At 46.2% G+C, this 27,924-nt stretch overlaps 1 long non-coding RNA gene across 1 annotated transcript in view; it reads left to right on the top strand.

The window, feature by feature from the left end:
* The first annotated feature begins 750 nt into the window (after positions 1-750).
* Positions 751-27,924, top strand: part of LOC138525630 (uncharacterized) — a 111,741-nt gene continuing 84,567 nt past the window's right edge. The window contains exon 1 of the long non-coding RNA XR_011283395.1: positions 751-926. This is a non-coding gene — a long non-coding RNA (uncharacterized lncRNA). The remainder of the gene's footprint in view (positions 927-27,924) is intronic.

Here is a 27,924-nt window from a genome sequence, read left to right as displayed (position 1 = left end):
GGTGCTGCCTCTGAATGTGTCCTGGGGGGTGCAGTGTCTCAGGCTCTGGGTTTTTGCTCTAAATAATGGGTGTTGTGGGTGGCCTGCCATGTACATCCGTCAGGCCCCCATAGTGCTGCAACCATGAGCACACGACAGGCCCAGTGCCTGTGGGGAACTGGGGCCTGGCCTGGTCATCCGGCAGGGCCCATGGTGCTATGTGACACCAGCACCATGGGGGTGGGAGCAGCGCTTGCTATGCCCCTACCATGCGGACCTCTGCCACCGTGCTGGCACGAGGGTCTCACAGCATCAGGGCATACAGGCCAGTGTCCCCACATGTAGGCCTACAGGCCTACATAAATGAGACACAGACTCAGTCATTCCTCTTCTGGAGTCACAGTCATGGCCCATGTTAAAAGAGCAATACGTAGGAGAGGGACACATTCCCTTCAAAGGGCAACACACCAGGGAGGGTCCCACACCACACTGGGGCTCTGAGGATGTGGTGCTGCCTCTGACCATCTCCTGGGGGGCAGTGTCTCGCGCTCTGGTCTTTTGCTGTAAATAATGGGGGTCAGGGGATGTGGTGCTGCCTCTGAGCGTGTCTTGGGGGGCAGTGTCTCATGCTCTGGGCTTTTGCTCTAAATAATGGGGTTCTGAGGATGTGGTGCTGCCTCTGAGCGTGTCCTGGGGAGCAGTGTCTCATGTCCTGGGGGGCAGTGTCTCATGCTCTAGGGGGCAGTGTCTCAGGCTCTGGACTTGTGCAGTACATTGCCTATTTGAGCCTGTGTCCGTCGCCATATCGCCGATCGTTCCTGGGTGCAGCAGCAGTGTGTGTCTGGGGTCTGCACCCCTCCTCCTGCTCAGTTACAGCCCCAGAAACTCTCCCTTCAGCTGCAGGAAATCCCATCCGAGAGTGGAAAGGCCCAGCAGCTTCTGGTCAGGTGAGTGATGGGCTGTGCAGGAGTGTGCTATGTGATGGGCTATGCAGGGTGTGCCGTGTGATGGGGTGTGCAGGTGTGCTGTGGTGTGCTGTGTGATAGACTGTGCATTGTGTGCTGTGTTATAGACTGTGCAGGGGTGTGCTGTGTGATAGACTGTGTAGGGTGTGCTGTGTTATAGACTGTCTTGATTGTGCTCTGTGATGGGCTGTGCAGGAGTGTGCTGTGTGATGGGCCGTGCAGGAGTGTGATGGGCTGTGCAGGGTGTGCTGTGTGATGGGCTGTGCAGGATTGTGCTGTGTGATGGGCAGCGCAGGGTGTGCTGTGTGATGGGGTGTGCTGTGTGATAGACTGTGTAGGGTGTGCTGTGTGATAGACTGTGTAGGGTGTGCTGTGTTATAGACTGTCTTGATTGTGCTCTGTGATGGGCTGTGCAGGAGTGTGCTGTGTGATGGGCCGGGCAGGAGTCTGATGGGCTGTGCAGGGTGTGCTGTGTGATGGGCTGTGCAGGATTGTGCTGTGTGATGGGCGGCGCAGGGTGTGCTGTGTGATGGGGTGTGCAGGTGTGCTGTGTGATGTGGTGTGCTGTGTGATAGACTGTGCAGGGTGTGCTGTGTTATAGACTGTGCAGGGGTGTGCTGTGTGATAGTCTGTGTAGGGTGTGCTGTGTTATAGACTGTCTTGATTGTGCTCTGTGATGGGCTGTGCGGGAGTGTGCTGTGTTATAGACTGTGCAGGCGTGTGCTGTGTGATAGACTGTGCATGATTGTGCTGTGTGATGGGCTGTGCAGGAGTGTGCTGTGTGACGGGCCGTGCAGGAGTGTGCTGTGTGACGGGCCGTGCAGGAGTGTGATGGGCTGTGCAGGGTGTGCTGTGTGATGGCTGTGCAGGATTGTGCTGTGTGATGGGCAGTGCAGGGTGTGCTGTGTAATGGGACCATGTTGGGGTAATCACTGGAAGTTGATGAGTATGCATGCGCTTCATCCCAGTATCACACATTTACATCCATAGAGCACGATGTGTGCTGTCCCCATTGTAAAGCACATACACCTCATGGCCTAACGCTGGCAACTGTATTGAACTGCATTTGGCCCTCCAGCCCCCAATTTGGAGGGGGGTAAATTGCCTCCACAACCCGTGAATATCTCAGGGGACAAAGTTCCTTCTCCAAATCCCAAGAAAGGGAGGAGAATGATAATGGGACATGGGGATGGGAGTTTTGGGGGGTAGCTAGAGGCATAAGGAGGGGGATATATTGCATTTACATATGTATTATTATAGTTCCTTATCACAGGGTGTCACATGCCAGCAGCGTGTTTAATGTGTAGCTTGGTGCTATGGTGCCGGGGGCTCTGTGCTGGTCAGGGTTTGGGTGCGTGTGGGGGAGGGGGTTGCTCTCTTTTACAATGTAGTCCCTTCAGGGCCTAAATGCGGACATGTTGGCTCTGGGGATTCTTCTCAGTTGCCACGATTGCCTCAAGGTTCAAAATAGGCCCTTTTCCCAAATGCATTGCCTTTAGCCCTACCCACTGTGTACTCCAACACACTACCGGCCACGGCCAGAGGACACAGCCCCCTGGCCACTGAGCACAGCCGAACTGTATATTTTGAAACACTATTGGGCCACTAACCATGGCCTGTGGCCCCGGCCTTTGGCCGTTTCCATTGTGCATATTCCACTAGTATGTTTCTTTTGGAAACACTAGGTGGCCACGGCCTTCAGCCGTGGCCCCTATACATGTCTTTTGGGCCTTGCAAGGCCTTTGGCCCCGCCCACTGTATATTTTAAAACACTACCAGGCCACTTACCATATTGCAAAGCAACCCAGTAGCCATACCCTTGGCCACACCCATTACTGCCACCTCGCGGTAGCTGTTAAATTCCATTGTTTATGTATTAATCCAATATTGTTAACTCTCTTTTAAAACTTTTTTCCCATAACCGCGGTTAGTATACTCCCGATAATAGCAATGCACTACAAATAACCCCGGTTATCTGTAAACACCAGCAAACAACAACAGTTATCCGTAAAAAGCGTGCAAGATCCAAATCCATTCCCTGCCCTCCCACGTGCTCCCCAAGTACCCCCTCCTTTTGCCATGGTCCCTTCACCCCCCTTGTTAGGGAGAATTCTCCAGAATGGTTAATTTCCCTTACCTACTGAGTCCCTCAGCAGCTTTGCTGGATTTCTTGGATTTCTTTTTTTCACCTGGTAAGAGTGTGAGCCTTTTTTCCCACTCTTACATGTGTTTTGCTGTGTGTGTTTAACATTTTTGTGTTCTTAGACTGTGGAGCCTCACCTACTCCATAGGCATCATCTTTTTACTGTGTGTTACACAGCACCTTCAGTGCAGTGACACAGGGTTGTCCTTTAGACCTCCCAACTCAGACTCCATTTTCTGGGACTGACTACTGTCTCCCAGAACATATAAAGTTGCCATTAACTTGATTAGCCTCTGTAAAACCACAGACCCAGTACACCCTATTTTACATAGAGTACTGGAAAGGGTTAATACTTATCCCTTTTTGTCTGTTTCTCTTGGAGCATTGTTTTGCTCCCTTTCCATTAAGACTTGGCTGGTGGTAGTGGTATCTACCCTATTTTTCCTACTGCGGTTATCTTAAATAATCTTGGTATTGTTTTAGGCTATCTTGGAAGCCTCGAACTTAAACCCGCTAGACCATATATGTTTTATTTCGGTTCCAGCTGGGTTTATTCGCCATTTCTTTTTGAAAATGTCTTTCTGTGTTTTACTCTGCGCGCCAAACCATGGTTGGTTCCTTTGTTCGCCATTTTTTCGCAGGCTTCTACGCAGAAGCCCTCCTTAGGCGCCCGTATGTCTGGGGAGGACAGGATGTGAGGGAGGGGTTTAGGACTCCCTGCACAGGGTCTCCTTGGAGACCCATGTCGCACTCTGAACTGATTGGCTGTGGTGACTGTCCCGGCGGGACAGCCCCCCTGCTGTGTGATTGACAGCTAGGCTGTGTGAATGGGGGAAAACTGCATAAAAAGCAGGTCTCTGGGTCTGGAAAGGCGGAGTCGCCACTGGAACGAAAGAACCGACGAGGAGCTGACTGGAGAGGACCCCTACCATGACTGAACTGCCTGGTGAAGCCCTGCTGCAGGTCCGAATCCTCTAACTCCAACGACAGAAAAGATCCTCCATGAATCTTCTTCCCCTGAGCTGGTGGGACCAACCAGTTCGCCCAAACTACAAGCCAGGACTCCCTCCTCTGGTCGTATTCGCTGTACAGAGCTACAGTGGCCCGGATAGCCAGGATGGTAGGACCCTGCTTGAGTTTTAAAGAACGCACCTTTTATTCGTTGCTTTGCTCTGCTGCTGGTTTCTTCCCTGGGTAGCGCAGGACCCTCCAGTCTTCCTACTTTGTGTCAGTCCGACAGTCGCTTCAGGAACCGTGAGCCTGCAGGAACTCCCAGGAACGTCCGCCTCAGCTACAGCTTCTTCTCCATTTAAAGGTACTGTGCAAATCCGGTCGTTTCGATCAGCTGCGGTGAAAGTGTGTGAAATCTTTCTGCAATCCGAGGGCTTGTCCTTCTCTACTCTTTAAACTAACTTTTCTGCCGAACAACTTCGTCCGGAACTCTTGGCAAAGACTTAACCGCGAACGACCCTGAGCTGTGTGATCTTGAGCAAAAGACTTTTGTCCTATTGACTTTGGCCTAAGCCTATTTGATTTGATCCTATCACTGGAGTTGCTCTTTCTAGATTGCCCTGCTTACTTACCTGTTGGTGCTGTTCAATTTCTGCCTAACTTTGTCTTTCCCTCCCTTTTAAATTTCTGGAGTGCCATTTTGCTCCCACTTCATTTGTGAGCTTAACTTGTCTGGGACCTATTGGGAGTGGTGTGGTGTATTACGAGTGTGATTTTTGAACTGCTTTACTTTAGTGAAATATTATATAACTGATGTGTAAATAAATGTATATTCTTTTACTCAGAAACCTTGAGTCAGTGTATGTTTGAATCACAGTAATAGCTGTCCTTTGTGTAACTATTGATACTGCTCACTTGCTCTTGAGATAAGTCTGGCTGCTCAGCCATCGCTACCACTTTTACTGTATAGTACAGGCCTGTCCCAAAGGTGAACTTGTACTGTCATTTGTAGTCTTAATTGTGTGTGGTGTTCCCAAATGGTACTGCATATAATTCAGTCTAACACCCCTCAAGTCCTTTTCCGTCCCTTTCCCACTCCCATCACCCCAACACTCACTGTTCAGTGTGTCACACTTTTATTCCTGCTCACATTTTCTATTGTAACCAGGGTTATCCTGCGCAATAACCGCATTAATGTGAAAATGTTCGAGCTTTGAACTTGGTCCCCAGCCCCCCCAACTCTGATTTGTTATGTTATGAACACTTATAAAGCGCAAAACTTCACCCCCTGAGGGACATCATGGTGCTGAGGCAAAAAGCACAGGCCGACAAGCGAAAACACAAAAGTGCGCCAAGGGTTTAGGTAGCGAACAGCCAGGTTTTATTGGCATGCCGAAAAAGGAAGTGATCCTCAGTAAGACGGAGAGACAAGGGAAGAGGGTTTCACAGCAGGGATGCTGCCATAGAGAAAGAGCGCCCCCCGATGCGAACACGCCTAACACGTGGCACAGTAATACAAGCCGTGTTGGCGGGACATAACAAGAGAATTTCTCCTGCAGATGCTCTGGGCCAGTTTTGTAAAAGGCAAAGTGCACAATACACAGCGCCTTAAATTCGACCTGACTGGCCACAGGTAACCAGTGAAGCAATTGGAGAATGCCGAAGGCTGAGGTGTAGCAAGCGGCTCCCGTGGTGACCCGGGCAGCCGAGTTCTGCAAAAGCTGCTGACGACGCAAGAGGTAAGCCGGCTGGGCCAAGTAGAGGGAGTTGCAATAATCAAGCGAACCAGCAACCAACGCGGACACAGCCATAGGACGGAGCCCCGAAAGGAGAAAAGGAAGAACTTTCTGCATAGTGTGAAGTTTAAAGTGGACTCCTTGACAATCAGTGCTTCCTTGAGGGAGCATAGAAAGGGAAGCCGAGAGCTTGACCCCTAAGTCTGTAAGTGCTGTAGAGGGTTGCGGTTGCAATCTCACATGGTATCCTCTTTCCCCCTCCCCCCAACCCCTATCCTGATGCCATTTCATCCCTTTTCCTCCTCCATGACTTTTTTTCCCCTTAATATTTTCGGAAAACAACCAGTTACACCGGTTGTAACCGCGGTCATCTCTCGCATCAGCAAAAACAATATTGCAGAATTTCATTTCTGAAAGGCCTCTGCTGCAAAGCACCATGGGAAAAATGTAGCACCCCCCCCTTTGTTTGCAAAATATCAGCCAAATCCATCATGCAAGTCACATATTATTAGCAATGACATTTGTGGGTTTCCTATGAATCTTCATTATCAAATAAAGTGCAGCGACGGCCGTACTATAATATATATATTTTCATTTTAAAAAATGTAGCTAAGGTGATCAGATTTAACGCAAAAAAGCCTTAAAAATTCTGCATATGTGGGAAGTGATGATCATCTTAACTTAATGTCCCCCCGTTGATGACCCCTAGGATCGAATGATGTGTTATTCATATAGGGCTTACGCCAAAGAGCTTTACATAGAACACATAGACATACAGTATCACCCAACCGGAGTTGGTACTCATTTATCAACCTTGCAAGGATGAAAGGCTGAGTTGGCCTTGTCGAGATGAGACCCTCGGACCTGCAGATCACACACAGATCGCAGCAGTGAGCACTCAACCCACTTGGGGCCCTCTAGCCCTGGCCTTTGGCCATGGCCACTGTACATATTCCACCTATAGGTTTTCTTGGGGCCCTCTAGCCCTGGCCTTTGGCTATGGCCACTGTACATATTCCACCTATAGGTTTTCTTGGGGCCCTCTAGCCCTGGCCTTTGGCCATGGCCACTGTACATATTCCACCTATAGGTTTTCTTGGGGCCCTCTAGCCCTGGCCTTTGGCCATGGCCACTGTACATATTCCACCTATAGGTTTTCTTGGGGCCCTCTAGCCCTGGCCTTTGGCCATGGCCACTGTACATATTCCACCTATAGGTTTTCTTGAGGCCCTGTAGCCCTGGCCTTTGGCCATGGCCACTGTACATATTCCACCTATAGGTTTTCTTGGGGCCCTCTAGCCCTGGCCTTTGGCCATGGCCACTGTACATATTCCACCTATAAGTTTTCTTGGGGCCCTCTAGCCCTGGCCTTTGGTGCTGGCTGTACCCACTGTAAATGTTAATACAGTAGGTTTCTTTCGAGCCCAATTGCCATGCCCAGTGGTAGGGCTGGGCGATATATCGACTTTTGGAGATATATCAACATAGTTTCAAAATCAATATAGGATGAGAAAATATCGTTAACATTAAGATATTACAGGGTCTGTGGTAGCAACCTTGTAGTTATGGTTAAGTTGCTCAACCCATAGAAAGAACAGTTTTTGGGCAGCTTATAACTTTTGCACCGTTTAACGAATCATTAACAGACTTTGAAAAAAAAAGTATATGGCCTCCTCGAAATGATTTTGTGAAGTTTGGTGAGGTTTTGTCAAGAGGGGGCAAAGTTCTAACAGGGGGTCGCAAAACTTTTGAAATCCGGATAGACATACATTGAAAACAGTTTTGCTCATACCTACAGCCCAAACCGCTGGACGGATTTGCACCAAATGTACACGAGGTGCGGCAGCCTTGTCCCGAAAGCATCCGTTTGAAAATTTGGTGTAAATCCGATCAGGTTTTTTTTTTTAAATGGGCAAAAAGTAGATTAATAAATTAGTGATACCTGCATCCGGTCCGCAGACTCATTTCCAGAGATAGAGTATGCGGACGCCTCTGAACCAATCAAGGGCAGCGTGGTGTTCGTGGACACACACGCTGTTTTGTTAATGAAAGACGTGAGCTGCGTCTAACTTTTTGAAACCTTTATTGGATCTGCTGACCACAGCCTTTGTCTGCGGACAGCGCAGCAACATACAACTCTGGAAAATAGATTTCAGGTTATTTTGTGGATGAAAGCATGTCTGCGAAGGGTGGGGGAGCCATTTCTGTGGGTGGAAAACGGGTGTGTGGGTTCCGCCGAGTCTGCGGTAAATTTTACTGTTCGCTGCCATATTCTGAGCTGTGAACATAGACATCTGTCTGCTGACATCATTTGGACTGAGAAATGTTTTGTGTCTTGATATATTTATACACATTTTATTAAAGTAGTAATATGTATACGTTTGGCACACAAATACACGTAAGCAACTCATGGTGGCAACAGTTAAGACAGACAAAAGTGATCACAATTCAAGGGTGTTTATTAAACTGTATAGGAAGGTTGGAAAAACGCCTATTCTAAACCTAAATCTAAGATGCGAGCAAGCTACGACCATCAAATAATAATAAGGCAGTCCTAGTGGCATCTTTTTCAAATAAAAGGGCCTGTACTAATAAAAACCTATTGTAAATCCTTAGGCTAAATACAAAAATAGTGTGGGATAATGTTCACACGAAAGAGAGAAGTGTTCACAAATAATAAGTCAGGGTGCTTTAGTCGGGAGCTCCCGTCACCAGGTTTTAAGTACACGACGAGGCGCGACTCCGGAGCACAGCACACACTCAAACTTTCCGAGCACGAGACAACAGTTCTGCTCTCAGCTATCAGGGCCTTCAATGGTTAAGTCTCTTTTCTACAAAAAGTCTCTTGCCTCTGAGGACCTGATGTATCCAAAATAATTAACAAAAAAAGTTCCTTTCAGCATGTACGTTGGGTGATGATTTTAACCCCTGGGTCTCCCTCTTACGGGCTAAGACCCTTATGAATATCAGCCTCCCTCAGTCGGGTTCACTACAGCCTCTCAAAACAATCCCATCTGTGACATTCACAAATCTTAATGTCTCTTTGAACAGTTCATTGTGGACATCCCTCTGCCGGGTTCACTCTTGTCAACACACTGTTCATTGGGACTTCAGGCTTCGCCCCCTTTTCATCGGCATCCCTCCATCGGGTTCACTCTTGCTAACTTTTGCCAATCACACAATTTCTTCTACTTTATTACAATGTGGGATTCACTCCCCCTAGTTTTACAATCATCTGCCGGCCTAAGCCATTCAACTGTACAGAGCATTTTACTAGACCCCTGTATGACCACTTTGACCCCTTTCTCGCCTTTCCCAATGCCTTCTGGTTCGGTAGTTTAAACAATCGGGTAATCGCCCAGAGTTTCCCAAGTGAGCACCCACTCCTCTGTAGCTGGTTTTCCCCTCTCGTATTTACAGTTCTTTGTACTTTCTTCAATTAGCCGTTTGCTACTTTTGTTCAACACAGTTCGGTTTCTTATCGGCTCGCCCCTCGACTCACCGTCTGTGATGAACCGCTTGTTTTTTCTTGTCTCGAGTCAGGAAGGTACCGCGGTGGCAAACGTCTCTCCCCGGCCTGGTTATCAGTGGAGGAGGGCCCAGTGTACCATTGACATCTGCTGCAACACACGTCGGCTATTGTTTGCGGTCTTACGATTCCTTCCATGCAGGTTGCGTGTGCCTGTTTTGGAAAGGGCAAAGTCGCGTCTCTCCTTGTCACCCTTTCGGTTGTGGACGCCTTTCTCCTCCTCTTGAACTGCCGTGCTGGGTTAGCTCTCGTCGTGCAGTCTGCCTTGCTCGTATTGTGCTCTCGTGCTCCACCTTTCATCCCTGTGGGGAAGAGATAGGGCCGTCAGGTGTGTGTGATTCTGGTCAATTGCCTGGCTTTGCCTGACCCTTGTGTTGAGACATGTCAGGTAAACGGCTCTGGTGTTTATCCGTCATCTTTCATGGTGTGCAAAAGTGTTTGTGTCAGAAAAGGGGGGATAGAGTGTTTGAGTATGCTACGTGATAGGATGGGGAAAAGGTGTTATAAAAAGGGGGATACCGCGTCTCACCCATCGGTGTCCCACTTCCACTCCCCAAGGCACCCCATCCAGGTGATGCTCCCTCATTGGTCCACCCCCAGGAACTGGATCCAATAGCGATGGCCGTGTCCTGGCCACCTGGATGACAGATCCCCGGGACTAGTTAGGGAGACACCTTCAGGTTTCTCACATACGTATGTCAGTTGTTATTGAAGTGTGTAAAATGGTTATACCATGGCTAAAGAGTATAGTTGTGACAATGGCCAGTGTGTAAATTCTTCGGGGCATGGTTGTATGGTTGTGGCAATGCCCCCATTAATCCTCAAACACACAACAGCAGAAACCTGCCAGACCCCTCTACCCCCTGCGAATTGGAAATGGAACAACATTTTACCTCCTTCCCACACCTCCATACATTTTATAATATGTCAATACCCAACAGCATGAGCAAGAACCATGGCCTGGCGGCAGCTTGGACAGAGGACCTGGGCATATTGATAGACATCACCAGTATATACGACTATTTTTCAGCCATCCCGACAGTCCAAGGCATAAAATAAGCAGTGTCCGAGAGCAATTTGCTATGCAATTCTCTAGGTTTGCTAATTAAATTGGCACTTGTGTAGCAAAGTTAGCTATTTAAGTTACCCTGTTCAATGAAAGCACAGCTCACCCTGCATTCCTCTCTTGCCTTCAGAGCTCTCTCCACCCTCTTTTCTCTGTTCACTGCAAGTTGAAAGGGGCTAATGGGGAGAGAGAGAGAGTGCAGCAGTAATCATCCCCCTCACTCATGTACCAAAAGGCATGTGTGGGAGTGCTATGCATATTTTATTTTTCAAAGAATTGCAAACCAGAAATAATCAGGATAATACTGTTATTAAGCTAACTGTATCCTGTCTGCCAACTACCAGTATGTGATAGTTATTTTTTTAAAGAAATGCTTTCAATTCCTTTTCCAAAAATGTAATAGGTTACATAATGCATAATTACAGTATTGCTACTGTAAAACAATGCATTGTCTCCATGCGTTACAGTGAAGTGTATCTAAATCTCAGTGCCAACTAGATTTCATTTTGTTGGGGAAGATGTATCATATTCACGAGTGGACCCTTTTGAAAATATTCATGACCACGCAGCCAAATGCTTTGACAGCAAACCTAGTCCTGTGACCTGCTGGTTAGATACAGCTTGCAACTGGTGCTCAATCCATGAGCTGATACCATACGCCTTGACATTCTAACTTGTCATGTTGGTTTATACCCGCTACGCTGAATGTGAGATGGCTGCAAACTACAATATTCTGCCTAGTTTGCCCAGTTCTCTGCCTGCTATGCCATCCACTCTGCTTAGTCTTTTACATAATTAATACACAAAGTTAACTTGATATTTACTTAAAGTAGCGATCAATAGTTTCATCCAGTCTGTACATCTACAGACCTACTGCAAAACTGTACAGTGTAGTTGGCCTCCAGAGCTCACTTTGATCTATGTTTATGATTGCATTATATATTTTCACCTTCAGTAGAGGGAGTTAGCTAAACTGTTTCTGTTTTAAGAGCCTTTTTTATCATATCTATTTATTTGTGTCCATTCATGCTGCTAACCTTTTTACAGACACTCATCCTGGGCCCGCAAAGTATTTTCACCCACTCGCATAGTCGAGTAGATTTTAAGAAGGGCCAGTACCATTTGCAGGGGATGTTGGAAACTTTTATATAAACTTGACTTTGTTTGCAGTAAATGTCAGATACAAGTTTCACTCTGCATGGCTGGCCTCTGGGTGGCAGCAGTGTGCCAAAATAAAGTGGGTCTGTGGTGACATGCACCATTTTAAAGAAAGAATTTGCAAGGCCTGTCTTATCTCACAAATGTCTTACTTCGACGGTATACAAAACTGCGTATTGTTGCCCATTTTATATCTTGGCTACAAGTATCTTCTGGTGGCATTAAAAATATTAGTACAAAATTGCTAATCAAATGGGTTGGTTTGCTAATCAAGAAAAATTTTATTAGCAAACTCTGCTAATCAATTTTTGAAAACTAATGTATGCCTTGCAGTCTCTTTAAACCTCAAAAATAGGGAAATCCAATTCAAAATAATACAACGCATATATTACACTCCGACCAAGCTTTATAAAATGGGCCTCTCCCCTACAGGGACATGCTGGAGAGACTGTGACAACTTAGGTACCATGGGTCATGTACTATGGTCGTGCCCCGCGCTCACCTCATTCTGGCGCATGATACATCAACAGATGTCAGACATTGCTGGAGCGGATATTACATACACTCCCACTGCCATGCGGTTCGGAGTAGACGACAATGAATGGCACCCAGACGCATTGACACGCAGACTAATAGGTCTAATGCTCTTTACCACACACAAACTACTGATCATTCACTGGAAGGCTACCACACCACCCACCACAGCAGAATGGGCCATACTCCTCTCGAAAACATGCCTATTGGAATGGGCTGCTTTTAAACGCCAACCGATAATGGACCCTACGAGGGGGGAACGGTATTGGGAATTGTTGGGACCATATGTATGAACAACCCCCATGTCATCCCATACCCTCCTAACCATCCCCCTTCCCACTATCTCCTCCCCCATATAGTATAAAGATGAGCTAACAATCACGAAAAGGGAGTGATATTCAGTCGAGTAGGGGCACTAACCGATACCGAGTTGGAAGAAGAATGCCACCACCCAGTCTCTATGCAAATTATTGTACTGTAAAAGGTTTACGATAAGCACGCTGGTCGAATCCTAAAGAGCGGGAGCACGTCAAGAGGGTGAGGGGGAAGGGAGGGGAGATGACCAAGTTAGGCCACAAGGCTATTGGGGAAAGGTTCAATGTTTAAAAGGCTCTATAAAAAATGGGGCTTGCCCCGATGTAGTGAAATGATATAGATGTCTGTGAAGATTCTCAAAATAAAAAACAGATTTTACAAAAAAAGATATTGTAGAGCTTCTTTAACTTTGTTTAAGTCAATCAGATGTTACACCATTAACTAGTACAAACAAAGATTGATCTATTTGCCGTCCTACTCCTAGAATTTCAACATTTTCTTTAAGGTCTAATGGCAAATTTGCTACTTTGCCACAAATGCCTTTTAGTAACTCGGATGTAGGCAATTTATCTGTTAACGGTTGAAGGCGCATTATAGCTTGAAATGGGTGTACTCTTTGAACTATTAATGGGTGTAGGCTTTAGGAAGTTATTAGTGATAGCCTGTGATTGCATTTCATTTTGCTGAAGCTTAGTATTGCAGTATGTGCAGACTATTTATGGGTCAGTGATTTTGTATTTATTTTCTGCTGTCAGATATAAAGCTAATTGGAACCATTGAGATGCCTCATTCTTTTATTTTGTACGCCATTTCTACAATTTATTCCCCTTTTTATAAAACGTTCTGCAACAACAGACACGTCTGCTATTTCAGCAGATGTGTTTTGAAACATTGCTATTTCTTTTTTGCATGTGTTTATAAGGCGGTTGTTGTTGGTGAGGTTTTCGCTAATGTTTTCTAAAGTAACTGAATTTTCTCAGTCAACTTCAGTTCCAAAATATTTCGTTTGTATGTGTTCTATTTCTCAAAGGAGTTGTTCGTCTGTTGCTTTTGGGAGAGGCTTCTTTAATTTTTGGAGTTCTAGAGTAGGACATTTTGCTTAGTAAAATCTATTGACAAGGTTCCCCATAGCAGAATGGCATGTTGCTAACATGTTGATGTGATGCAAGGTGCTTTCAGATGCAGGTCCTGAAATACAGGCTAATGAATGTCCTCACAGCCCAGTGTTGATGCGTACTGGGCTGGAATCCATGGTTTGTAAAGTTTTAATTCTAGTTTTGTCTTTTAGTTTGACATAGTGATTGAGGAATTGCCGAAAACATTTGAACTACTGTTGCCACACCTTAAATATTGCGCTGTCCATTTGTATAGTGGACGACTTGTTTGGACAAAAGGAACATTTGATTGAAAGTTTGTTGGGGAAGATTTGTCTGTTAGGGTTTCTTTTGCCATAATGGTGTGTGCTACTACTTCATATCCTCACCCATTATTGTCTATGGCAATTGGGTGTCTTTGTTCTTGTTTATAGCCTCTGCTGGTGTGAAACCATTCACCTGCATGGAAGTTGGAAACGGTTTCTATATTGACATTGCGCAGGTTTACAAGTAGTCTTTGTAGTTTCTTGATTCATTTTGTTAGTGGGTTCATTCTGTTTAAAATCAATATGAAAAACTTTCTCTTTAGTTTAAATGCGCTGTCAATCGGAGTTTGACGGATCAGTTTTCTGTGGTAGAACGTGACTTTTCAGAATGTTTTATTAGATTGCCAAGAACTCTATGGTGAAAAGTTGTTTGTACAGTTGACTTTTGGGACTGTTTTGCTGGGGTTACATTAACATTGCTGGACACAGGGGAGGTTCACCTTCAGGTCTAATTTCCTTATTACATTTGTTATGTTTTATTTTTTGAAGAAAAGTGCTTACTTTATTTTAGTGCTGACTGGTTTAGCTTGCCTTAGCAAGGTTACTAGCTCATTTGTTGGAATGTTTTCTATACATCGTTTTAGTGGCGGGTGAGTGTACGGCTGGTTTCTAATGTTATCTGCTCTATCTTTTCTTTGTTTTCTGTGCAGTTGCTTTTTAGTAGGCATTCTGTTGTGTCTGTTGGAAAAAAAGAAAGTGTGTGTTTTAAAGTTGTGGAATGTTTATGTGAGTGTTATTGTATGAAGATGATGGGTGTGTGGGTGTAATTGTAGAGGGTTGAAAAAGAGTGCTCTACGATTGTGTAGGGGGATAATACGTGTGGTTGGGAAGGTTGTAAGAGGTTGTTTAGGGTTGGTGGGTTTGGGTAAATATGATATTGAAATGTTGTGTGAAATAAGTATGTGTATGTGATGGGCAATGGGTGATGAAGTGTTTATAGTACAATGTGTTGCACAGTAGTGGTGTTAGTGAATAAGGCAGTACTGGTGTTATTGAAAAGGAGGAATATTGTGCTGTGATGAGAAAAACAGCGGTTGCTGTAATGGTGTGATTTAGTGTTCAGGTATGAGGGTTCTGTCAGTGTAATGATGTTATTAGATGCTGCACATGCCTCTAATCTTTATAGCAGAGCATTGCCAGGCATTTTAGCTGAGGAGTCGCTTAGAAAGGGTGGGTCTTTAATGATGTTATTAGATGCTGCACACGCCTCTAATCTGGACAGCAGAGTATTGCCGGGCATTTAAGCTGAAGAGTCACTTAGAGAGGAGGGCCTGTATTGATGTTATTAGATGCTGCACACGCCTCTAATCTGGACAGCAGAGCATTGCCGGGTATTTTAGCTGAGGAGTCGCTTAGAGACGTGGGCCTGTATTGATGTTATTAGATGCTGCACACGCCTCTAATCTGGATAGCAGAGCATTGCCACGGGTTTTAGCTGAGGAGTCTCTTAGAGAGGTGGGTCTGTAATGATGTTATTAGATGCTGCACACGCCTCTAATCTGGACAGCAGAGCATTGCCGGGCATTTTACCTGAGGAGTCGCTTAGAGACATGGGCCTATATTGATGTTATTAGATGCTGCACACGCCTCTAATCTGGATAGCAGAGCATTGCCGGGCATTTTAGCTGAGGAGTCGCTTAGAAAGGGTGGGTCTGTAATGATGTTATTAGATGCTTCACACACTTCTAATCTGGATAGCAGAGCATTGCCTGGCATTTTAGCTCAGGAGTCGCTTAGAGAGGTAGGTCTGTAATGATGTTATTAGATGCTTCACACACGTCTAATCTAGATAACAGAGCATTGCCGGGCATTTTAGCAGAAGACTGGCTTAGAGACGTGGGTCTGTAATTTTCCCGGTGACATCTATTTCCCTTCTTAAAAATGGGGGCGATCACCGCCATGTGCTATTTTGAAGCAACATAATTTAGTTCATTGACCAAATTAAAGAATTTAGTTAAAAAAGGTACCAAGATACCCCTCATTTCTTGGTTTTCAAAGCTGTGTTTACTTCTGTTTCAGTGAAAACTCATTTAATTACACATTCAATGTATTGCCTTTTTCCCGCAGATTCCTCATCAGATAGATATCCCTTCCAGCGTCAACTGCTCGGAAAATCTTTCGACAGGGGCATAGTGCACTTCGACAAGGCTGTTGATCCATTTTGACTCGATGCAGCGGTTGTCGACTTTGAATGTGACGTCGGTTGTCGTAGATATACCATGTCACTACGCCGCCGTACCTCAGTTCCTTTTTTAAACGCTCTCTGCACCCTGCTCGAGGAACTGTTCCTCGTGAGAGGAATATTGTTTGCTGCAAATGTTGCTTTTCAGTTGAAAATTCTGCATTTTTCGATTGCGATGTCTGCTCCCAAACCATCCGGTTTTAAGAGATGCTCTCACTGACACTCGAAACATTTCTTTGACTCGCAATGGATCTGTGTGTGGTACCTAGGCGCCGACCATGTGACGGAGGACTATGGGTCATGTCAAAAGCGGACTGCTAAACCTATTTTGGGACATCTGCCGTCGAAGTTGCTGGACAGATCCGCTATGAGGTCGCCCGGTCAGAAGAGGGAGAACCACCCTCTCGAGGAAGAGCATAGGTGTCCTAAAAAAGCTAAAAAGAGTTCGCACTCCAGTAGTCATTCCTCATCGTCCCGTTCTCACGAGAATAAACGTCAGCATCGCCATCGGCACGACTCAGATTAGTCAGAGGAAAGAGGTAAGCCCCGCTCGAATGGGAAACCTTTAAAGAGTAGATGCTCGACATGCTGAAGGCGGTCAATGTGGGTATGGGGCAACCCTCGAAGCAGCAGACCTTACCAGTCCCAGCGATGCCTGGTGCGGTGGTTGCTCATTTTTTCAAAAAAATAATGTCGAATGACCATTTTTTTGAAAAAATGTCAAAAAAAAAAATGTCGAATTCCGTTTTTTTAAATTATATATTTATTTTGGGGTTCGGGATAAAAAAAAATGGGTAAAACAAAAAACATTTTTTAGAAACAGGGGGTTGGGGGGGCCCCCCATTTAAAAAAAAATGCATTAAAAAAAATTTGACATATTTTTTTTCGACATATTTTTTTTGAAAAAATGACTTTCGACATTATTGGTTTCGAAATTATGACTATAAGCCGCCTGGTTCATCCGGCAACAAGGAAACTAAGTTGCGCTTGGTGCCCTCCAGGCACACACTGACCATCGATAGATCGACAATGCTTTCCAAGCCACTCACAGCACCCACATGCTCAGCGCCATCAGCCCTGATACCGTCAACGTTATGGTCGGCGCTGATCATGGAAAAGTCGTTTGCTCCTGAGTCGAGGACTTTGTTCTTCAACACTATGCTTTCCATTTTCTGAGATGATGGGGACAACTTTGGGCCGAACCCTGGTTCTTCCCGTGGCACAGACTTTTTTTGCAGATGAGACGAATCTCCTGGCATTAGCCAGAGAATTGCAGAACGCCAGCAGTTTGGACACCTCACCAGACACAGCAGGCCCATCCTTTATGGCCATGCCAATGCTCACTACAGACAAATGGTGGAGGGGATGGTAGACGCTCTGAGCGTATTTGCTCCAAACCGATTTCAGCTTATGAGCTCACCAGCATCCTTGATGTGGGTACACCAACAGAAAGGGCAATGCTATTTAACGTGGCAATTACTGATCCCATCTCCTCGTTGTGGCTGAGACCTACCTGCACAGATCAGGGTTTGCCCCTAATGTTCAGAACAAACTCCAGGACATTGCCTTTGATGGCAAACATCTTGTCTGCCCCAAGGGCGATTAATCCTTAGAATAATTTAAGGAATATAAGGTGGCTGCAAAGTCGCTCGGCCTGGCTGTTCAACAACCACCAAAGCCTTCCTTCAGCTTCGCCTCTAGGGTTAGAGGCTAGCGGCAGTTTGCCCTGTTTGGAAGGAATATTCAGCTCCCACAATCCAGGCAGGGACAGAGGGATTTCCCGTGCTCCAGAAGGGGAAGGGGAGCCTCTAGGGACCAGCAGCCTTCAGCAGCCATGGCGGGGTCAGCACGTGCCTCGAAAGCGCTTTAAGTTCTCCCCTCACATTTCCCCAGTTGGTGGAAGGATTGGACAGCACATGCCACAATGGTGAGAAATAACATCAGAGGCCTGGGCACTACAGCTCGTCCAATTGAGTTACTAGCTGCCTTTCTTACAGCGGCCTCCAGACAGACCAGCCCCATCCCCTCAACAATCGGATCAGGAGCTCCAGGAAGAACTGCAAGCCTTGCTATTGAAGGGTACCATGGAAGAGGTACCTCCTGAGCAAGAGGATCCCAGTATTTCCCAAGAAAGGAGAAGGTCCGCATCCCATTTTCGACCCCAGGGCCTTGAACAAGTACCTGAGGAAGGACAATTCAAGATGGTAACGCTCAAAGAGATTCTCCAGGCTCTGCAGTCAAAGTATTGGTTGGTGTCGTTGGATCTTCAAGATGCGTCTTTCCATGTGCCTATCCATCTCCAGCACAAGAAGGTCTTGAGATTCCTCATAGGGGACAAGCACTACCAGAACAAGGTGCTCCGCTTTGGGTTGACCTCTGCACCCAGGGTCTTCACCAAGCTAATGGCAGTAGTAGCAGCACACCTGAGGAGATACGGCGTTCATGTATTTCCTTATCTGGACAATTAGCTGATCCACAGGAAGTCAGAAGAGCAGGTTTCGTCTCACCAGGAGGATACTTGTTCACTACTGTACAAGCTGGGCTTCTCCTTAAATCTTCAGAAGTCTCACGCGACACCTACTCAAAGACTCCAGTTCATCGGAGCAGTCCTGGACACTGGGGAGGGGAAGGATTCCCCCCGCCTCTGAGGAGAGAGCCACCAGTGTAAGACAGATGGTCGATCTGTTCCAAAGTCACACCAGCTTGCCAGTGGTCTCCTTCCTCTGCCTTCTGGGCCTCATGGCTACTGAGGAGACAGTGGTCCCAGTACTTCGGCATCTTGAAGGATGTTCTCAGGGTGTCGATGTTGGTGGCCAATGATCTTACTAGGTGGGCCAGCAGGTACAACATGATGGTGGGGAAACCCATCTGGCCTTCGTGGCCACGGGCCAGGGTAATCACGGATGTGTCATTAAAGGGTTGGGGCGCTCACTGCGCCAATCTGCAGGTGAATGGCCTTTGATCACCTATGGAGAATTGTTGGCACATCAACAGGCTGGAGCTGCTGGCTCCCAGGCTAGCACTGAAAGCTTTTGCATCCTCTCGTGGGAAAGCACATCCTGATTATGACGGACAACACAGTGGCCATACACTATCTGAACAAGTAGGGAGGTGTTCGGTTGCTATCCCTGTGCAAAGAGGCGATGCAGCTGTTTGTTTGGTTGCTGGAGAACCAGATCTATGTCTCAGCAGTACATATGTCGGGGACGGAGAACGGACGAGTGAATGCACTGAGCAGGCAGAGCATGGTCTCACACGAGTGGGAGGTGTGTCAGGAAGTTCTCAAGGAGATCTTCACTCAATGGGTTAGCCCATCAGTGGATTGGTTTGTGACGTAGTCCGACAGGAAGTGCAAACAGCTCTGTTAGAGGGAATTCCCAGCGAGATGCGCACAGGGGGATGCATTCCTGGTGGAGTGGGTTTTTGACCTCCACTATTCATTCCCTTCGATTCCTGTCATTCCTTGGGTTCTCAGGAGGTTTCAGATGACCATGATCTTGATCACCCCGGATTGGGCGAGGAGACAATGGTATCCAGAACTTCTGGACTCGGCCATCTGCCCACCTCTCTGTTGCCACGGAGGCCGGACCTCCTTCTCTTGATCCGATCTCTTGCTCCACCACTTCAGTGACGGCGTTCCTTCTGTTACTGGCCTCCATTCCTTTCATTGTCCCGGACTGGGACCTTAATTTGGTTTTGTCTTTCCTTATGGCGGCTCCATTTGAACCTATGCACTCCTTTTCAATGCGATTGCTCACACTGAAAACTGCTCTTTTGGTGGCGGTTACTTCGACCAGTGGGGTCAGTAAGTTGCAGGCTTTGTCATGTAAGCCTCCTTTTCTTTGTTTATTTAAGGAAAAAGTATTCTTGAAAGTACAACCACGGTTTTTTCCCACGGTTGTTTTGGATTTTCACATCTCCCGGGGCATAGATTTACCTGTTTTTTATGCTCCTCCTCTTCCTTCTAAGGAAGAAGAGTGGTTCCATAGGTTGGACCATAAGAGGGCTGTAGAGGAGCAGGTGGATGCCTCTTGTCTAGTCCCCGTCCCCTCACCACTGAGCATATAGCCCTTTGGGTATCGTGCAAGCAATGGATGGGGATGCAGAATAACTCTGACACCAAATAATCGAACTAACTCAGGGAGATAGCAAAGGTTCTATTAACAATTATCTAAAACAGGGAGTTACAACGTACATCAACGGATGTTTGCTCGAGCTCTCCTTATATGCAAAATATACGTCAGCAGTGACGTCATATTATGTGGCAAATAAGAAAAACCTACGAGGGATTGTGATAGGTTCAAGGGGAACATCTAAGTATACTTTCCATAAGGGCTGTGATTGTGATTGGCTATCTACTATCAGGTGGACAACTTATGCCTACCTCTAAAAACATGTCATCTTTAACACTATTAAGTACATGGTATATCATTGGCTCTCAAACTATAAGGCCCTTAGTTACACGGCCCACTACAATTGGTTGGCACGCTCGTGCCATGTCTGGAACATTCGGTTTGCTTAGCAGCACGTAAGCTCATACCCAGGTGCCAGGAGGTGGACTTGATTTTACCTCCCCACCCAATTAGTCCGGCATCTCTCATCACCCAAGCCTTCTGCCATGCAGATTGTCTTTGAACTTGCCCTTGCAAAGTATCCTTGTCTGTGGGAATATATGGGAGAACAGGCGTTCACTATCGTTGTTCTAGGACTCCACGCTCAACTCTATTTCCATCCTTGGTTCACGTGACAGGAGACCACGATTTGGTCCATTTTGCAGTATTTAAATGTCTAAAATGAATAAAACTAGGCACGTTCTTTCTTTTCACCTTAACAAGGGATGATTCAGCTTCACACGCTCACTACCATCAAGAATAGATAACCAACCTTTGCTGCTTCAGCTTTTGATACCAGGCCAGACAGCCTTGCCATTTGTTTCCATGACCTCAGCTTATTCTTGCTGCGACACAGTTCTCTGCCTTTCCTCTCCATGGGTCCTGGGTTACTAATTTCATTACACTGATGTCCAGTTTCTATACAATGGCGGCTTCGCCTGCAGTCTATTCACTACGTATAGCTAGTTTCTATGATTACTTGGTCTACTTGCGTTTCAGCATCTGTACAATCATTGAATGGTTGCATTTTCTGAAGCACTTTGCACACGTGCAACCTCCTTTACGCATATGAAAGTTTACTTGATTCTTAACTTCATCATCAGTTTCTGTAAGATCAATGCATTCTCTTCAGTCAGTATTCCCATGACGTCACGCTCGTCTCTTGTGAGGCCACCAGCTCCTCTTTTTGCTCCTTTTCATATTCCTTCAGGGAGTTCCTCCCTCAGATTGTCGTGTCTTCGAGGATACATTTGATAGGGTTTTCTCAGAGGATATCTTCTTTCAAACACTTGCTGTGGTATAGTCACAACTGCTGGTGTCAAGCATGGCACAATCTTAGGCTTCCAACATATAGGAGGTAGGGGGGTGGGATTTCCTACAGAGGCATGCAACTGCTCCTCTAAATTCCCCCCTCTGGTCGAGTCATCAACCACCTCTTCAATGGTCTTTACATCTTGATATTTTCTCTTGAAAAAGTGCTTCTTCGGACTCCAAATCTTCATCACCCCGCTCAGGGTGCTGGCTGATTAAACATGTTCATCCACACTCCAGGTCATGTAGTTGCACTTCCATTTGAATTACAATAGACCCTTCGTCCCACATACTTCTTATAATTCTTTGGATACAGGACCTTCATTCCTTCAGGTGCAACGATGCTGGCCTCTGTGTATTTTCTGACATCTTCCTCAGGCAATTCCTTGGGTCCAAATCAAGATTTGACATCGACCATGATCTTAATTCCTTCTGCTTTCTTTGCCGTCTTCTTACACTGTGCAATTATTATCTTGATCATACAGAATCCAAACATCACCATGACCGATATTGCTCCAAGAAACTTGAAGATCTTTGCCATCCTATGCGGAATCCATGAGAATATGGAAACAAACCAACTGTCATCTATATTGTCCTCTGTCTCGCTTCCATCTTGTTATGCAGGTTCGTTAGCAACGTCATGACCTCTGTCAGGGTCCCATTCTCGTTATCATGAGACCGTATGATTGTGCAACATGTTGGCCCGATTTTGGCACAAACTCCTCCTTCCATCACTGTGATCATATCAAGGGTATATCTTTTTTACAGGGTAATTCATTGTATGCCCCTCAGCTCTTCCTTGATACCATTGAATCCCTTTATTGTGTTGTTGATTGTCTGCAGAACCTCCCATCGGGTAATTTGCAATCATTTGGAATTGGCCATCGTCTGGATCCCAGGCATGAATATAGTTGTAAATGCTGAAGCAGTCTTGCTGAATAACCTGTGTTCATAAGGAATGGAGTCAAATGCTTCTATTGACTTGGCTGCAAAGTCATTTCCTCTTCTGGTTCGACTGAGGAATTCAAGCGATCTTCTTTTTCTTAAATGGGAATCTACTTTTTGAAATTCTGGAATGTTCAGGTCACTCAGAGGAATCACTAATGCTGGAAAATGAATAAGCATCAAGGTACACGTTCCTCCCCAATCCTTGGGGAGCTTCATGTAGGCCCTAGGCCCACAAGCCCAATATCGATCCATCAGGACGGCTGTCCCTGCTCCCACCCTGGAAACGTCAATTGTAGTTTTGCAGCCTTTGTTGTCTCCAACATCCTTCTTTCCATGTCTTCGGAAGCACAATGTTGAATTTGCCAATAGGACCATAACCATTGGACCTGATTCATCTTCTACCCATGTCAGTAGTTGGGCATGCTTAGCCCATGACTTCAAACATCCATTGTTCACTCTCTGCACCTCTTGCACATTTTCTGGCTTCAGTAGATGAGCTGCACAGGACATCAGTCCTCCTTCCCTTCCTTTCTTGGACTTCACTCGTCCATAGACTAAGGGCCTCATTACAAGTTGGGTGCTAACCCCGGCGGTATTACCACTGGGGCTATTAGCCCTCCCGCCAAACCCCTGGCACTATTAGCGCCGATTCACAGGTTTGGCGGAACAGTTAGTCCCCATTCCCCATTGGGCCCATTCCGGAATTTCCCATTCCCCATTGGGACCAATGGGGAATGTTTGGCGCTATTACCATCGGCTGTATTCAGCGGAATAGCGGCAGATTTGCCCCCAGCTCTGGGCTAGAGGCAAATCCCCAAACCCGTGATTTGGCGGACCCTTAAATGCTGCGGTAATAGCATTACTGCAGCATTTAAGGGTTACCGCCAAACTCGTGATGAGGCAGCAAGACTTGAGTTTGTTCCCAACATCAAGGCGATCCAGCTATTTCTGTTATATCAGGGCAATCCATTCTCTTCATGTCTTCAATGACTACCTCTTCCTGTCCTGCTGCAGGATACACAAGCACCTTGCTCTCCCATCCAGGTTCCATTTCCATATGTATAGTGTTGATATAACCATTCTGGAATGGAAACAACCATTTCATTCTCCATCGTAGAGTGGCCCTGAATTCCCTGAAATTGTTGTCTAATCATACATGCTGCAAGATGAACGAGTCACCTCGCATCGAGTTCTGGGATTTCTCCGAAGATGAAAGTTCGCACTGTATTCATGGCATAGGGGATGAAAGCGCAGACGTAGCAACTCTCCTTAGATGTCTTCTCCCCTACTTCCTCATGTGCTGTTACCACATGTTATTATGTCTGCATCTATCCTGTGTCTTTTAGAAGCCTTATACCATTCATGAGGTATATCAAAGGAGGTTCCCATAGTAGGAAGAACCATAGGGACCTCTACCTCAGTGGAAGTACTAACATGATAGAGACTGTGAAAAATGTGACACAGAAAGACAAAGAGAGCAATGGTACAAACATATAGTGTGCACAAAAACATAGGCATCCACTTTTCGCTCCATTCTGGTGCATGTTGCTCTAGAACCGTGCCGGCTTCTACATTTCTCATCTTTAATACAATCATCAAATGTCTTTATACTTGCAACTGTGAAATTTGCTCAATTATTGCAATGAGAAGCCTTCTTATCACAGGGCCATTTTTAGGATCCTGTAAAAAGGTGTTGATATCAACGTCTCTTCTGACAAGAGTAGGATAAGCTTGAAGTATAAACCGAAAAACAGCAAGCACAAGTCGATGAACATCAGTGCCAGTAAGTACCATATGGTTAGTTGCTTAGAACAGGTATTCACCATGAAATCAATCTGGATACTGATCTCGTTTCCAATTTCTGATCAAGAACTGACGTTTAGGCATAACATTGATGCTTCAATGGGCCTCATTACAAGTTTGGCGGTAGCCTTGCCGGTAAAACCGGTAGGCTGCTGCCAAACTTGCATATTTTTCTGGCACCTGGCAATGGGCAAATACAGGGGCATTAAAGCCCTGGTGGACCCTGTATTTCCCAATTGCCAGGCGCCGGAATTAATTACTCCCCATTCCCATTTGAGTCCAGTAGGACTCAATGGGAATGGGGTGGCTGGTAGCACCGGCACCATTCAGAATGTTGCCGGTGCTACCGTCAGTGTCTGCTCGCAGGTGCCGGTACGCCCACCAGGTCAGATCTGGCGGGCGTGAAGGCACCCACGAGCAGAACTCAGAGTTTGCCGGTCCAGTACCAACGGTACCAGCAAGCTTACCGGTACCGTTGTTACTGGATCGGCAAATTTGTAATGAGGCCCAATGTGTTTCTAAAAATTCATTTTCAAAATTCCTGAAATTCTCTGCAAGTCTTTGCACTCCTGCTAAAATATCTATAAGGAGTGTCCACTGAATCTCAGTTCAATACAAAATCTGTATTATTAGCTGACTGCTTCATCGTCCTTCTTCGTCATCGATCGAGTCTGCACACACTGAAATTCTTCTTCTCGCCTTGCTTCTGGATCAGAAAAGGTGGGAGGGTGGGTCTCACCTTTATAGGCTTTTACATCACTCAGATGAATCCAAGCTCATCTTCCTTGGACATCTACAACTGAAGGGGTTATATTCTCAACGCAAAAGGGACCATTGGCGGATGGCTCGTGCCACTTTGTAGTAAAGTTTTTAATGAGAACTAGATCTCCAACATTTAACTTAGGTGCCGATAGTAGTTTAATTGGGTTGGTTGTTGAATTGTCTTCTTCTGTGTTCTGAGACCAACCCCCCTTGCGCTTGCCTTGATCTGAAATTAGAGAAATTCTAGAGGTCATATATGTCAAATAGTCATGCAATTCATCACCCAAAGTTTTAGCTACACTCTGGGCATCACTTCAACTCCTAGCTGGATGTGTAAGGGGCGTTCCCATTCACTGCCCTGTCACTAGTTCATGAGGGGTGAGGTGATGGTCTGATCTTGGCTGATTCCGAAGGGCATATAAAACTAGGGGTAGGCAATATAGCATCCCTTCTTCAAAGTCAATTTAATCTTGGCAATCCTTTCTTTAAGGAGGCCGTTGAGTTTCTCACATAGTCTGTTTGCTTGCGGGTGATAAGCAGAAGAAAACTTGTGCTTTATATTGAATAGAAGCCCTATTTGTTCAAATAGCTCATTAACAAAATGTGGCCCATTGTCGGATCTCAGCACTTCACACCCACCCATCTCAGGAAAACTTTGCGCACTAAAGACTTTGCTGTGCAAGTTGCATCAGGGTGTGTACACTGACCTGCCTCAATCCACCTAGAGAAGGAACTCACCACCACTAATAGATACCTATATCCATTACATACTTGCAGCATATCGACATAGTCGATATGTAAATGCAGAAACAGACCATTCGGTCGAGATATTACCCCTCTAATTGTTCTCAGTGTATGCCCAGCAGCAAACCTTTGACACATGGTGCAGTTTACCATGAATAGTGCAACATGCTCCAACAAAGTTAGAATAAACCAGTCTTCCGCAATAGTAGCAGCAAGACTCTCCCTAGTTACATGCACGGGGTAATGCAGCTGTTCAAGCGTGACCTTTAATAATGCTACTGGCATCACCATCTTTCAAGTGCTGTCTTGACACCATAATGCTTCTGTGGGGGGTAAAGAACATGTTAGCTTTAGTGTTAGTTGTAATTGTGGAAACGTAATGGCTCGCCCAGTTTCCCTCCCCCAACACCCCACAACAACTGGAGATTTCCTACCTTGTCTTCAATCGAGAGTTGAGGCTAGAAAGAATTCACCTGTTACACCCTCCAGTCGCCTCTGACTCGGAAAATGAAGGATGCTGCAGGGAAACCCTTTTTAAAGGGGAAAAACCCTGTGCGGCTTGAGAGCGCTGAGTTAAATGGGACTGGACAAGACTTCTGCCGCAGCCTCAAAGTGGAAATGAATCAGCGTGCGGGTTTCTCCAGAAAGCTTTCCTGCAGTTCGCGATTGCTATGCCGTTTCTCGGAAGTGTGATTGTCGAGAGGTTCGGGACCGGAGGTAACTTTAGGAGAGGAAGAAAACAGGGCCAGTGATGTTGTCAGAGAAGACAGGTTGTAGGAAAATGTTAGGGGTTTGATTCCACCTACCCGGTCTGAATACAAAAGGGGATGTAAATGGGAGATTCCCCTGAGGAATGATGGGAGATGTAGTTCGGGAATTCCTAATGAATAGACACGAGAGGAAAACAATGAGAGGTAAGTATAGAGTGGTGATTCTGTGTGATGAAATGTGACTCTGAATGAGAGGCGATGTAACCTACGGACTGCAAGCAGGTCTGAAGGTGAATTCCCCGGTAACGAGTTCTTGAACTCAATGGAGTCATAGTGATTGGTCGCAGCCAGTCTAAGAGAGAGAAAGGAGGATATATAAACAGGTTTTTAGTAAAAAAAGGAGGTGAAAGCTTAGGACCAATTCAGATACGAAGTCCAGAAATTCTCCTATGCGAAGACTTACGGAGCGTGATCACCGACAACAGTAGCAACACGCTGAAATTTCCATTCCGGTGGTTTAAGTAACTTGATCGAATCACCGGGCGGAGTTTCCTCAATGGATGGAAAGGGAACTAGACCGTCCATTCGATTCCGCGACGCCATCTTGGGAGAAACGGCATGAATAGACGGTATGAAGCGCCACCGGCGCAGAAAAGACCACCGTTGTGAATGGTTCGTAACAGTATGCCCCCTGCCAAAGGAGGCGGCACCTGGCTTACCCGGGTGCCGGCGACAGAAGGCACAAATCTGTACCGCAGAGGCTGGCTCCCAGGACCTCTCAGATGGGGAAAAGCCCTTCCAATCAATCAAAAACTGCAGAGTCCCCCTGTGAAAGCGCACATCACATATATCTGACACTTCGTATTCGGGGCCAGAACTCCGAAGTATCGGACGGGGTGTCCCAGCAGGGACATGATGAACACGGTTCTGAATATCTGGTTTCAGCTGAGGGATATGGAAGGTAGGATGGATCTTGCTCCATGATCTAGGTAACTCCAATTTGAAGGCTGCTATCCCCTTCCGCTCAAGCACCTTAAAAGGTCCAAAGTACTTAGGGGACAACTTAGAAGGGATAAGTCTCCGGGGTAGAAACTTACTGGCCAACCATACTCGATCCCCTATGGTAAGAGGAGGATCTGGAGATCTGTGTTTGTCCGCTTGCGCCTTGCTTCTATCCTGTGCCACCTTTAAGGCTACTAATGCCTTGTGATGTCCTTGTTGAATGGAGTCCGAAAGCTTCTCCAAGCTCGGGAAGACTGAGGAAGAGGGGAAGACGGAGGAAATACGGAAGGATGAAAACCATAAGTACAGTAGAAAGGGCTGACTTTTGTGGCTGAATGCACTGCATTATTATACGCGAATTCTGCAAGAGGTAGTAAGTCTTTCCAATTGTCTTGTGCCGCAGAAATATAGCATCGGAGGTATCCCTCTAGCATCTGATTCAGGCGTTCAGTTTGTCCATTAGATTGAGGGTGTAAGCCCAAACTCAGAGCACGTGAGATTCCTATGGTGTTACACAATGTTTCCAGAACCGGGAGGTAAATTGGGGTCCTCGA

Source organism: Ambystoma mexicanum, chromosome 7p (assembly GCF_040938575.1).
Source record: "Ambystoma mexicanum isolate Mex_15411 chromosome 7p, UKY_AmexF1_1, whole genome shotgun sequence".
NCBI classification, from domain to species: domain Eukaryota; kingdom Metazoa; phylum Chordata; class Amphibia; order Caudata; family Ambystomatidae; genus Ambystoma; species Ambystoma mexicanum.
The sequence above is the reverse complement of the archived record's forward strand: the minus strand, read 5'-3'. Positions and strand labels throughout refer to the sequence as shown.